This window comes from Cervus canadensis, chromosome 20, assembly GCF_019320065.1.
Source record: "Cervus canadensis isolate Bull #8, Minnesota chromosome 20, ASM1932006v1, whole genome shotgun sequence".
Taxonomy (NCBI): Eukaryota; Metazoa; Chordata; class Mammalia; order Artiodactyla; family Cervidae; genus Cervus; species Cervus canadensis.
In genome coordinates this window covers 9453593-9467889 of record NC_057405.1, presented here as the reverse complement: position 1 = coordinate 9467889, position 14297 = coordinate 9453593, and the positions used below count along the sequence as shown (strand labels likewise).

The 14297-nt window shown below is 41.6% G+C and overlaps 2 pseudogenes; both read left to right on the top strand.

The window, feature by feature from the left end:
• The first annotated feature begins 783 nt into the window (after nucleotides 1-783).
• LOC122422537 lies at nucleotides 784-2670 on the top strand (annotated as a pseudogene).
• Nucleotides 2671-9074: 6404 nt separating this feature from the next.
• LOC122422536 lies at nucleotides 9075-11175 on the top strand (annotated as a pseudogene).
• The last annotated feature ends 3122 nt before the right edge of the window (nucleotides 11176-14297 follow it).

Here is a 14297-nt window from a genome sequence, read left to right as displayed (position 1 = left end):
GAAGAAATTACAAAAGATAGAGGGATTGGGAGAACAGACGATACAGGATTTATTGAAAGTAGCTGAAAAGGTATTTTAATAATAGGGAGACCCCAGAAGAAAGGGAAGAACGAATTTGATGGGAGGAAAGGGAATTAGCTGAGAAGATCAGGAAGGATAGAACGAGGGAAAACCGGAAGAACCAGAGGGAGCTAGCCCAGATTCTTTTTGTGGGGATAAAAGCCGGAACAGAATTGAGGGAACCTTAAGACCCCTGGACGAGAGAAAAACAGAAACCAAAAAGGCAGGCCCTAAAGAAAGATCAGTGTGCCTACTGCAGAGAACAGGGGCACTGGAAAAACAAGTGCCCTAAGAGGGACCTGAGGAGAGGTACGACCCAGAGAGAGAGAATCTTCCCTGGAACTCGAGTTCTATATGCGGGGGAAGACAGTGACTAGGGGAGTCAAGACTCAGCACCCCTCCCCAAGTCCTGGGTAACGAAAAGTAGAATTGCAGTCATGAGGAACTAGAAAATTATGCTGAAGATTACTCACAGCTGTGGCACTTTACCTTGCTGACCAGTGGTGGGCTATTGATGATATTGTGAAAACATCTGTCCCTTCTAGAGAGGGGGTTAAGCAGGTGAGAACTCTTGGGGAGAGAGTGGTTAAAGCAGGAAATGGAGAGAAATGAGATCCCGTTCCTGTGTCATAGCAGTACTGATTATGCTAAGATTCTGTGGAAGAAAGGAGAGGCCATTGGGTTTTATTCAGTTAAGCCTACAGAGCTGGGAGAATGACAGTCATGGATGGACTTGGACAGCCGATACACGTCTTATCCCTAGCCTTAAGAGATGAATAAATACCCGTTGGCCTGGGCTGAAACGGCAGGGATGGGACTGGCCAAACAGAGACATCCGGTCGTCATCGAGCTAAAGGCCTAGGCAACTCCTGTGAGGGTGAGATAGTACCCCACGAGCCAGGAAGATCGGTGGAGGATCACTCCCCACATTTGATGTCTCATGGATGCCGGAATTCTCAAGCGGTGTCAATCCCCTTGGAACACCCCCTTACTGCCGGTGAAGAAGCCAGGGGGGACAGATTACCTGCGAGAAGTCAACAAATGGGTGAGTGACATACACCCTACTGTCCCCAACCCATATACCCTCCTGAGCAGTTTGCTGCCTGAGTACACTTGGTACACTGTGTTGGACTTGAAAGATGCCTTTTTCAGCCTACCCCTGGCGGCCCAGAGCCAGGAGATATTTGCCTTTGAGTGGACCGAAGGGGAAGGCCAACCGGTAATCCCACAGAGGTTCAAGAGGCTCTGAGTGAGGACCTCTACGAATATCAGACTTGCCACCCAGAGGTCCTTCTGCTTCACAATTAATAGCCCAGCAAGAGGTCACCTGTTTGGGGTATAAGATCAGGCAGGGGCAAATGTGGCTAACCCAGGCCATGAAGGAAACAATATTGCAGATACCAGAGCCCAAGACCCCCCGCCAGGTGAGAGAGTTTCTGGGGACTGTTGGATATTGCAGACTGTGGATCATGGGGTTTGCTGAGAAGGCCCGGCCCTTGTATGAGGGAAGTAAAGAGACCCCAAACTGGACTTGGACTGAGCCAATGAAACAGGCTTTCCAGACTCCCAGACGGGCCCTACTAGAAGCCCCAGCCCTTGCCCTGCCTAACCCAAATAAGCCATTCCAGCTGTTTGTAGCTCCATGATTGCAGCGAGATACTGGCTGAGGCCCTGGCAGCACAAAAAGACTTAACTGGTGTACCCCTAGAGCTAGTATGGTTCGCCGATGGGAGCAGCTATGTAAAAGATGGGCAAAGGAAAGCTGGAGCCGCCACGGTAGAAGAGTACAGTTGTGAATATGGCTCCGCAAAGTTTTATGCACTGTGTGGCTTTGGTGGGGTCTTAAGTTGTGGTCTGACACACACTGCTGTTCCTCTGGATTTAGTGAAATGCCATATGCAGGTGGACCCACAGAAGTACAAGGGCATTTTTAATGGATTTTCAGTTACACTCAAAGAGGATGGTTTCCGTGGTTTGGCCAAAGGATGGGCCCCAACCCTCATTGGCTACTCCCTGCAGGGGCTCTGCAAGTTTGGCTTTTATGAAGTCTTCAAGGTTTTGTACAGAAACATGCTTGGAGAGGAGAATGCCTATGTGTGGCGCACATCACTGTATTTGGCTGCTTTTGCCAGTGCTGAATTCTTTGCTGACATTGCTCTGGCTCCTATGGAAGCTGCTAAGTTTCAAATTCAAACCCAACCAGTTTATGCTAACACTCTGAGGGATGCAGCTCCCAAAATGTAAGGAAAGGCGTACTACAAGGGGGTTGCTCCTCTTTGGATGAGACAGATACCATACACCATGCTTTGAATGTACTGTTGCAGATTCTGTGGTGTCTGTGTTGAATAAAGAGAAGGGTAGCAGTGCCTCTCAGGTCCTCAAGAGACTTGGATTTAGAGGTGTATGGAAGGGATTCTTTGCCCGCATCATCATGATCGGCACTCTGACTGCACTACAGTGGTTTATCTATGATTCTGTGAAGGTCTACTTCAGGCTCCCTCGCCCTCCTCCCCCTGAGATGCCAGAGTCTCTGAAGAAGAAGCTTGGGTACACTCAGTAGATAAATGAAAGCAAATATGGACTGAATCTGAGTGTTGATCAGTGTTTGAGGAAAATACAACTGGACGAGAGATAATCCAGGCTTGCAAAGCGTGCCAGCTGATGAGAACAGGGAAAAAGCAGCACACAGGAACGAGGTACTGAGGGAAAGGGCCAGGGCAACACTGGGAGATAGACTTCACTGAGATAAGGCCAGGCAAGTACGGGTATCGCCATATGTTGGTTCTGGTAGATACCTTCTCGGGGTGAGTGGAAGCCTTCCCCGCTAAGGGAGAGCTTAGAGGAGATAGTGCCTAGGTACGGGCTGCCAGTGACTATGGGCTCTGATAATGGACCTGCCTTTGTGAGTCACAAAGTTGGCAATAGAGACTGGCGGGGACTGGGTGACCCTCCTTCCCTTCGCACTCTTTCAGGCACGTAACAGCCCTTATAAGCTGCCTTTTGAGATTCTGTATGGAAGACCCCCTCCTGTGTGTATTAAAACCTAGATGGAAAGGCCCTTATGTTGTTCTCCTTACCACGCCTACTGCTGTCGAGGTCGACAGGATTGGACCCTGGGTTCACTGCAATCACGTGCGGCAAGCCACACCGGAAGAACAGGAAAAAGCGCGAGAAGAATGGAAGGCGAGTCCTCACCCGTCAAATCCTTTGAAACTGAAACTCGTCTGCAGGGAGGTCTCCTAATTCTCCTGATTATTGCAGGAGCTGAAGCTGCGTAACCTCTTGTGATGGGCCCCGGGAATGGGACGTAGGAAACAAAGATTTGGTAGCCTCGAGTGTGGCGCAACCTGCAGGGCCAAGTACCTCAGATATGGGTGAACCAAGCTTTACTATCTCTGCTTTCCTCCCTATGAGCTGCTGTAGATGACTTGATCTTTCTCCAACAGGGTAGGGTCTGCGAGGTTTCTATGCAGACCATACAAGAGTGGTAAGAGAATCAATCAGTCATTTAGAGAAGTCTTTGACTTCCTTGTCTGAGGTGGTCTTGATTAGAAAGAGAGAACGGGAAGCCCAGCAGAGATGGTTTGAGTCTTGTTTTCAACTACCTTAATTTCCACTCTCCTGGGTCCACTTATAGTGTCAGCGGCCCAAGATGGAAAAGAGGAAGATTCCTTTACTTGAACAACAGACAGGGGGGAATGTGAGGCGAGCAGAAGTAACGCAACTTAGATTATGAGTAGGCCTTCCTACTGTCAGGTAGCTTTCGCTTAACAATGACCACTGTTTGCCAATTAGGAAATTAGGAACGGGGCGGAAACCCCCAGGAAAGTCCCGCGCGTGCGAAAGTATTGACCAATGAAATTGCTTTGCAAACGTGTAACTAATCCGCTTCTCACCCTATAAATTTGTGTAACAGCTTGGGCTCGGGGCTCTCTGACCCACACCACTGCGTTGGTTGCGGGCGGAGAGTCCTGGCTCGAGTCAGTAATAAACTTCCCTTCCTGCGAGTTGCATTGTCTTGGAGGCCTTCTCTCTTCCCACTCGGGGATTCGGACATCGGGCATAACCCTGCCAGATCACATGAGCTCTGAGTATGAAGTGAGCTAAAAATTGCCTAACTTAAAGAAAACCTACAGAAAAAAGCCAAATAAATAACCTAACTCTACACCTAAAGCAATTAGAGAAGGAAGAAATGAAGAACCCCAGGGTTAGCAGAAGGAAAGAAATCTTAAAAATTAAGGCAGAAATAAATGCAATAGAAACTAAAGAGACCATAGCAAAAATCAACAAAGCTAAAAGCTGGTTTTTTGAAAAAAATAAACAAAATTGACAAACCATTAGCAAGACTCATTAAGAAACAGAGAGAAGAACCAAATTAACAAAATTAGAAATGAAAATGGAGAGATCACAACAGACAACACTGAAATACAAAGGATCATTAAGAGACTACTACCAGCAGCTCTATGCCAATAAAATGGACAACTTGGATGAAATGGACAAATTCTTAGAAAAGTATAACTTTCCAAAACTGAACCAGGAAGAAATAGAAGATCTTAACAGACCCATCACAGGCAAGGAAATCGAAACTGTAATCAAAAATCTTCAGCAAACAAAAGCCCAGGACCAGATGGCTTCACAGCTGAATTCTACCAAAAATTTAGAGAAGAGCTAACACCTACCTTACTCAAACTCTTCCAGAAAATTGCAGAAGAAGGTAAACTTCCAAACCCATTCTATGAGGCCACCATCCCCCTAATTCCAAAACCTGACAAAGATGCCACAAAAAAAGAAAACTCAGGCCAATATCACTGATGAACATAGATGCAAAAATCCTTAAAAAAATTCTAGCAAACAGAATGCAACAACATATTAAAAAATTCATACACCATGACCAAGTGGGCTTTATCCAAGGAATGCAAGGATTCTTTAATATCCGCAAATCAATCAATGTAATACACCACATTAACAAATTGAAAGATAAAAATCATATGATTATCTCAATAGATGCAGAGAAAACCTTTGACAAAATTCAACACTCATTTATGATTAAAACTCTCCAAAAAGCAGGAATAGAAGGAACATACCTCAACATAATAAAAGCTATATATGAAAAACCCACAGCAAGCATCACCCTCAATGGTGAAAAATTGAAAGCATTTCCCCTGAAATCAGGAACAAGACAAGGGTGCCCACTCTCACCACTACTGTTCAACATAGTGTTGGAAGTTTTGGCCACAGCAATCAGAGCAGAAAAAGAAGTAAAAGGAATCCAGATAGGAAAAGAAGAAGTGAAACTCTCACTGTTTGCAGATGACATGATCCTCTACATAGAAAACCCTAAAGACTCTACCAGAAAATTACTAGAGCTAATCAATGAATATAGTAAAGTTGCAGGATATAAATTAACACACAGAAATCCCTTGCATTCCTATATACTCACAATGAAAAAACAGAAAGAGAAATTAAGGAAACAATACCATTCACCATTGCAACAAAAAGAATAAAATACTTAGGAGTATATCTACCTAAAGAAACAAAAGACCTATACATAGAAAACTATAAAACACTGATGAAAGAAATAAAAGAGGACACAAACAGATGAGAAAACATACCGTGTTCATGGGATGGAAAATCGATATTGTCAAAATGGCTATTCTAACCCAAGCGCACTCTATAGATTCAATGCAATAGCCTATCAAGCTACCACGGTAATTTTTTCACAGACTAGACCAAAAGAATTTCACAATTTGTTGGATACAAAAAAACTCGGCATAGCCAAGTAATCTTGAAAAAGAAAGAAATGGAACTGGAGGAATCAACCTGCCTGACTTCAGACTCTACTACAAAGCCACAGTCATCAAAAGACAGTGGGTGGTATGGCACAAAGAACAGAAATATAGACCAATGGAACAGAATAGAAAGCCAGAGATAATCCACGAAACTATGGGACACCTTAATCTTTGACAAAGGAGGCAAGGATATACAATGGAAAAAAGACACCTCTTTAACAAGTGGTGCTGGGAAAACTGGTCAACCACTTGTAAAAGAATGAAACTAGAACACTTTCTAACACCATACACAAAAATAAACTCAAAATGGATTAAAGATCTAAATGTAAGACCAGAAACTATAAAACTCCTAGAGGAGAACATAGGCAAAACACTCTCCGCCATAAATCACAGCAAGATCCTCTATGACCCACCTCCCAGAATATTGGAAATAAAAGCAAAACTAAACAAATGGGACCTAATGAAACTTAAAAGCTTTTGCACTACAAAGGAAACTATAAGCAAGGTGAAAAGATAGCCCTCAGAATGGGAGAAAATATAGCAAATGAAGAAACAGACAAAGGATTAATCTCAAAAATATACAAGCAACTCCTGCAGCTCAATTCCAGAAAAATAAATGACCCAATCAAAAAATGGGCCAAAGAACTAAACAGACATTTCTCCAAAGAAGACATACAGATGGCTAACAAACACATGAAAAGATGCTCAGCATCACTCATTATCAGAGAAATGCAAATCAAAACCACAATGAGGTACCATTACACGCCAGTCAGGATGGCTGCTATCCAAAAGTCTACAAGCAATAAATGCTGGAGAGGGTGTGGAGAAAAGGGAACCCTCTTACACTGTTGGTGGGAATGCAAACTAGTACAGCCACTATGGAAAACAGTGTGGAGATTCCTTAAAAAACTGGAAATAGAACTGCCATATGACCCAGCAATCCCACTTCTGGGCATACACACTGAGGAAACCAGATCTGAAAGAGACACGTGCACCCCAATGTTCATCGCAGCACTGTTTATAATAGCCAGGACATGGAAGCAACCTAGATGCCCATCAGCAGATGAATGGATAAGGAAGCTGTGGTACATATACACCATGGAATATTACTCAGCCATTAAAAAGAATTCATTTGAATCAGTTCTAATGAGATGGATGAAACTGGAGCCCATTATACAGAGTGAAGTAAGCCAGAAAGATAAAGAACATTACAGTATACTAACACATATATATGGAATTTAGAAAGATGGTAACGATAACCCTATATGCAAAACAGAAAAAGAGACACAGAAATACAGAACAGACTTTTGAACTCTGTGGGAGAAGGTGAGGGTGGGATGTTTCAAAAGAACAGCATGTATACTATCTATGGTGAAACAGATCACCAGCCCAGGTGGGATGCATGAGACAAGTGCTCGGGCCTGGTGCACTGGGAAGACCCAGAGGAATCGGGTGGAGAGGGAGGTGGGAGGGGGGATCGGGATGGGGAATAAGTGTAAATCTATGGCTGATTCATATCAATGTATGACAAAACCCACTGAAATGTTGTGAAGTAATTAGCCTCCAACTAATAAAAAAATTAAAAAAAAAAAACAAAAAAAAAACTCCGCATTGAAAAGATGAAGATCATGGTATCCAGTCCCATCACTTCATGGCAAATGGATGGGGAAAAAACAGAAACAGTGACAGACTTTATATTCTTGGGCTCCAAAATCACTGCAGATGGTGACTGCACCCATGAAATTGAAAGACACTTGCTCCTTGGAAGAAAAACTATAACAACCTAGACAGCATCTTAAAAGCAGAGACATTACTTTGCCAACAAAGGTCCATATAGTCTAAGCTATGGTTTTTCCACTAGTCATGTATGGATGCAGAGAAGGCAATGGCAACCCACTCCAGTACTCTTGCCTGGAAAATACCATGGATGGAGGAGCCTGGTAGGCTGCAGTCCATGGGGTCGTGAAGAGTCAGACATGACTGAGCAACTTCACTTTTCACTTTTCACTTTCATGCTTTGGAGAAGGAAATGGCAATCCACTCCAGTGTTCTTGCCTGGAGAATCCCGGGGATGGCAAAGCCTGGTGGGCTGGTGCCTATGGGGTCGCACAGAGTCGAACACGACTGAAGTGACTTAGCAGCAGCAGCAGCATGTATGGACGTGAGAGTTGGATCATAGAGAAGGCTGAGCACCAAAGAATTGATGCTTTTGGACTGTGGTGTTGGAGAAGACCCTTGTGAGTCCTTTGGACTGCAAGGAGATCAAACAGTCCATCCTAAAGGAAATTAGTCCTGAATATTCACTGGAAGGACTAACACTGAAGCTGAAGCTCTAATACTTTGGCCGTCTGATGTGAGGAGCTGATTCACTGAACAAGACCCTGATGCTGGGAAAGATTGAAGGCAGGAGAAGGGGATGACAGAGGACAAGATGGTTGGTTGGCATCACTGACTCAATGGACATGAGTTTGATCAAGCTCTGGGAGATAGTGAAGGACAGCGAAGCCTGGTGTGCTGCAGTCCATGGGGTCACAGATGGGACGTGACTGAGCAACTGAGCAACAACAACTTACATACCACTCTATAAATAAATTTCTGTTTTAGTCCCATAGTTTAGAAGTAAGTTTAAAAGAACAAGCACAATAAACAAGTAATAACCAGAAGCACTATTACTTCAAGCCAAGCTTGAATCTCTTAGATAAGACCCTCAAACTGCAAACTCTATAAGAACAGATTAGACATTACAATTGAAAACCCAAGATGCCATAAGCAAACTCAATAAATCAATAACAGTGAATGAATCAGAGTGAATGAGACTTGTGCAGGCATACCTTTATTGTACTTCTCAGATGTTGCATTTTTTTTTTACAAATTGAAGTTTTGTGGCAACCCTGCACCAAGCAAGTCTATCAGTACCATTTTTCCAACAGCATTTTCTCACTCTGTGTCTGTCACATTTTGATAATTCTCACAGTATTTTAAACTTTTAAATTATTATTAAATCTGTTATGATGATTTATGATCAGTAATCTTTGATGTTACTATTGTGTTTTGGGGCACCACACATCACCCCCATATAAGACGATTAACTTAATTGATAAATGTTGTCTGCGTTCTAACTGCTCCACCAACCAGCTATAAATCTGTTTCTCTCTCTCTCTCCTTTGGCTTCCCTATTCCCCAAAACACAACAGTATTGAAATTATGATCATTAATAATCCTACAATGGTCTCTAAGTGTTCAAATGAAAGGAAGAGTCCCACATCTTTCACTTTAAATCAAAAGCTAGAATTGATTAAGTTTAGTGAGGAGGGCATGTGAAAGGTGAAGATAGGCAGAAAGCTAGGTTTCTTGCCCTAAACAGCCACATTGTGGATGCAAAAGAAAAGTTCTTGAAGGAAATTAAAAATGATATTCCAGAGAGCACACAAATGATAAGGAAGCAGAACAGTTTTATTGCTGATAGGAAGAGAGTTTTAGTGGTCTGGATAGAAAATCAAGCCAGCCACAACATTCTGTTAAGCCAAAGCCTAACCCAGAGCAAGATCCTAAGTCTCTCTCATTCTATGAAAACTTAGAGTGGAGGAAGTTGCAGAAGAAGAGTTTAAAACTAGCAGAAGCTGATGCATGAGATTTAAAGAAAAAAGTCGTCTCTATCACATCAAAGTGCAAGATGAAGCAGCAAATGCTGATGTAGAAGCTGCCTCAAGTTTACAGAAGCTAGGAAAGATAAGCCATGGAGATGACTACACTAAACCACAGATTTTCAATGTAGATAAAGCAGGATTCTATTCGAAGAGGATGCCATCTAGGACTTTCACAGATAAAGAGTTGTCAGTGCCTGACTTCAAGACTTCAAAGGACAGGCTAACTCTCTTGTTACGGGCTAATGCACCTGGTGACTTTAAGTTAAAGCCAGTGATTATTTACCCTTGTAAAATCCTAGGTCCCTTAAAAATGATGCTAAGTCTACTCTGCCTGTGCTTTGTAAATGGAGCAACAAAGCCTGGATGACAGGATATCTATGTACAGCATGGTTTTCTGAATATGTTAAGCCCACTGGGTAAGTTCTACTGCTCAGAAAAAAAGTGATTACTTTCTATATATTATTGCCCATTGACATTGTACCTGATCACCCAAGAGCTCTAATGGAAAAGTACAGGATTCATCCTGACTTAATGCCTTCTAACACAGCATCCATTCTGTAGCACATAGATCCTACAGTCATTTTGACTTCCAAGTTTTACTATTTAAAAAAATACATTTCATAGATCTACAACTGCCATGGATAGTGATTTCTTTGATGGATCTGGGCAAGGTAAGTTGAAAACTTTCTGGAAAATATCCACTATTCTGGACACCATTAAGAACATAGGAAGAGTTCAAAATATCAGCATTAATAGAAGATTTGGAAGAAGTTGATTCCAAACCTCATAGATGACTTTTAGGGATTTAAGACTTCAGTGGAGGAAGTAACTGCAAATGTGGTAGAAATATTAATAACAAGCAAAGTAGAATTAGAAGTGGCACCTGAAGATGTGACTGGTTTGCTGCAGTTTCATGATAGAACTAATGGACAAGGAATTACTTCTTAATGAACAAAGAAAGTGACTTATTGAAAATAAACTAACCCTATATGCAAGACAGAAAAAGAGACACAGATGTATAGAACAGGCTTTTGGACTCAGTGGGAGAAGGCGAAGGTGGGATGATCTGAGAGAATAGCATTGAAACATGTATATTATCAATTGTGAAACAGGTTGTCAGTCCATGTTTGATGCATGAGACAAGTGCTCAGGGCTGGTGCACTGGGATGACCCAGAGGGATGGGATGGGGAGGGAAGTAGGAGGGGGGTTCAGGATGGGGAACACATGTAAATCCATGGCTGATTCATATCAATGTATGGCAAAAAACACTACAATATTGTAAAGTAATTAGCCTCCAACTAATATAAATAAATGAAAAAAAATAAGAAAAAAAAAGAAAATAAACTCTTTGTGGTGAAGAAACTGTGAAGATTGTTAAAATGACAACAAATATTTAGAATATTACATAAAGTAAGCTTAGAACAGTGGCAGTACTTGAGAGGACTGACTCCAATTTTAAAAGGGTTCTAGTGTGGGTAAAATGTTATCAAAGAGCGCTGCATGCTGCAGAGAAATGATTCACGAAAGGAAGAGCCAATTTATATGGCTGGCTTCAATACTGTCATACTTTAAGAAATTGCCGCAACCACCTCAGCTTTCAGGAACCACCACTCTGGTTAGTCAGCAACCACTAACATCTAAGCATGACCCTCCACCAGTAAAAAAGATTGTAACTTAATGAAGGCTCAGAAGATAGTTAGCCTTATTTAGCAATAAATTATTTTTGATTAAGTGACGTACATTGTGTTTTTAGACATAATGTTGTTGAACATGTGATAGACTGGAGTATGCGAGCACGCTAAGTCGCTTCAGTCTTGTCTGACTCTTTGTGACCCTATGGACCATAGCCCACCAGGCTCCTCTGTCCATGGGATTCTCCAGACAAGAACAGTGGAGTGGATTGCCATGTCCTCCTCCAGGGGATCTTCCTAGCTCAGGGATTGAACCGCTGTCTCCTATGTTTCCTGCTTTAGCAGGCAGGTTCTTTACCACTAATGCCACGTGGGAAGCACAGACTAGAGTATAGTATAAACATATTTTTAATATGCACTAGGAAATCAAAATGTATTGCAGAATTCAAGCTTAAATTGAAGAAAGTAGGGAAAACCACTAGGCCATTCAGAAATGACTTAAATCCCTTATGATTATACAATGGAGGTGATGAATACATTAAAGGGATTGGATCTGGTAGAGTATCTGAAGAACTACGAATGGAGGTTCATAACATTGTACAGGAGGCAGTGAACAAAACCATCCCAAGGAAAGGGAAATGCAAGAAGGCAAAGTGGTTGAGAAGGATTTACAAATAGCTGCAGAAAGAAGAGAAGCAAAAGGCAAAGGAGAAAGGGAAAGATGTAACTAACTGATTACAGAGTTCCAGAGATTAGTAAAGAGATAAGAAGGCCTTCTCAAATGGACAATGTAAAGAAATAGAAGAAAACAATAGAATGGGAAAGACTAGAGATCTCTTTAAGAAAATTGGAAATATTGAGGGTACATTTCACACAAGGATGGGCATGATAAGGGACAGAAACGGTAAATACCTAACAGAAGCAGAAGAGATTAAGAAGAGGTGGCAAGAATACACAGAAGAACCATAAAAAAAATGGTCTTAATAAGACCTTTTAAAGGATAAGATTTGGATAATCATGATAGTGTGGTCACTCACCTAGAGCCAGACATCCTAGAGTGTGAAGTTAAGTGGGCCTTAGGAAGCACTACTCCAAACAAAGCTAGTGGAGGTGATGGAATTCCTGCTGAGCTATTTGAAATCTCAAAAGATAATGCTGTGAAAATTGATGCACTCAACATCTCAGCAAATTTGGAAAACTCAGCAGTGGCCACAGGACTGGAAAAGGTCAGTTTACATTACAATTCCAAAGAAGGGCAATGTCAAAGAATGTTCAAACTACTGTACAATTGTGCTCATTTCACATGCTAACAAAGTTATGCTCAAAATCCTTTTAAGCAACTCAAAATCCTTTTCCACATGAACTGAGAACTTTCAGATATACAGCCCGGGTTACAAAGAGGCAGAAGAATCAGTGATTAAATTGCCAACATTTGTTGGATTATGGAGAAAGCAAAGGAGTTCCAGGAAGACATCTACTTCTGCCTCATTGACTACTTTATAGCCTTTGACTGCATGGATCACAAAAACCTGTGGAAAATTTTCAGAGACTGGAGGACCACACCACCTTATCTGTCTCCTGAGAAACTTGTACGCGGGTTAAGAAACAACATTTCGAACCAGACTTGGAAAAACCAACTGGTTCCAAATTGGGAAAGGAGTGTGACAAGACTCTATATTGTCACCCTGCTTATTTAAATTACATGCAGAGTACATCAGGCTGGATGACTCACAAGCTGGAATCAATACTGCCAGAAGAAATATCAACAAGCTCAGATATACAGATGAAACTTCTTTAATGGCAGGAAGTGAAGAGGAACTTAAGAGTCTCTTGATGAGGGTGAAAGAAGAGAGTGAAAAAGCTGACTTAAAACTCAACGTTCAAAAAACGAAGATCATGGCATCCAGTCCCATCATTTCATGGCAAATAGAAGGGGAAAAATTGGAGGCAGTGACAGATTTTCTTTTCTTGGCCTCCAAAATCACTGTAGACAGTGACTATAGCCATGAAATTAAAAGAAGACTATTCCATGGAAGGAAAGCTATAACAAACCTAGATAACATATTAAAAAGCAGAGAGATTACTTTGCTGACAAAAGTCTGTATAACCAAAGCTATAGTTTTTCCAGTAGTCTTGTTAGGATTTGAGAGTTTGACCATAAAGAAGGCTGAGTGCTGAAGAACATACTTTCAAATTGTGGTGTAGTACAAGCCTCTTGAGAGTCCCTTGGACTGTAAGGGGATCAAACCAGTCAATCCTAAATGAAATCAACCCTGAATATTCATGAGAAGGACTGTTGCTGAAGCTGAAGCACCAATACTTTGGCCACCTCATTGAAGAGCCGACTCACTGGAAAAGATCCTGATGCTGGGGAAAGTTTAAGACAAAAAGAAAAAGGAATGGCATAGGATGAAATGGGTAGATAGCATCATCGTCTCAATGGACATGAATTTGAGCACACTCTGGGAGATCGTAGAGTGTGCCGCAGTGCATGAGGTCACAGTCAGACGTGATTTAGTGGCTGAACAACCATAACATAGTATAAGCGTATTTTTTATGAGCACTGGGAAATTCAGACTGTGTGTGAATTCACTTTACTGTGGTGGTCTAGAACAAAAACCTCAATATCACCAACATATACCTATATGAGAAATATTTACATGGATAACCATAAATGCTGAGTTTAATAAAGCAAGCTGCAAAATAAAAGATAAATTTTAAATACCATAATCAATACTTTATGAAATCACACAGATTTAATAAAGGTAAAAAAGCATAATCTGTAAACATGAAACAAATTTAATTCCCTTTGATCATGGGGAAAATGAATGAAATGAACGAATTTCAAAGGTATCTGTATTCTTTTATTTCTTTAAAAGAGAATTTAAACAAATATAGCAAAACTATGTGTGTGTATTAGTAGCTCAGTCATATCCAACTTTTGTGACCCCATCAACTGTAGCCTGCCACGTTTCTCTGTCTGTGGACTTCTCCAGGCAAGGATACTGGAGTGAGTAGACATTCCCTTTTCCAGGGGATCTTCCTGACCCAGGGATTGAACCCAGGTCTCCTGCATTGCAGGCAGATTCTTTACCATCTCAGCCACCAGGGAAGTCCATAGCAAAATGATAGCATTTGTTAAATCTGTGTGCTCAAAAGAAGTTATAAT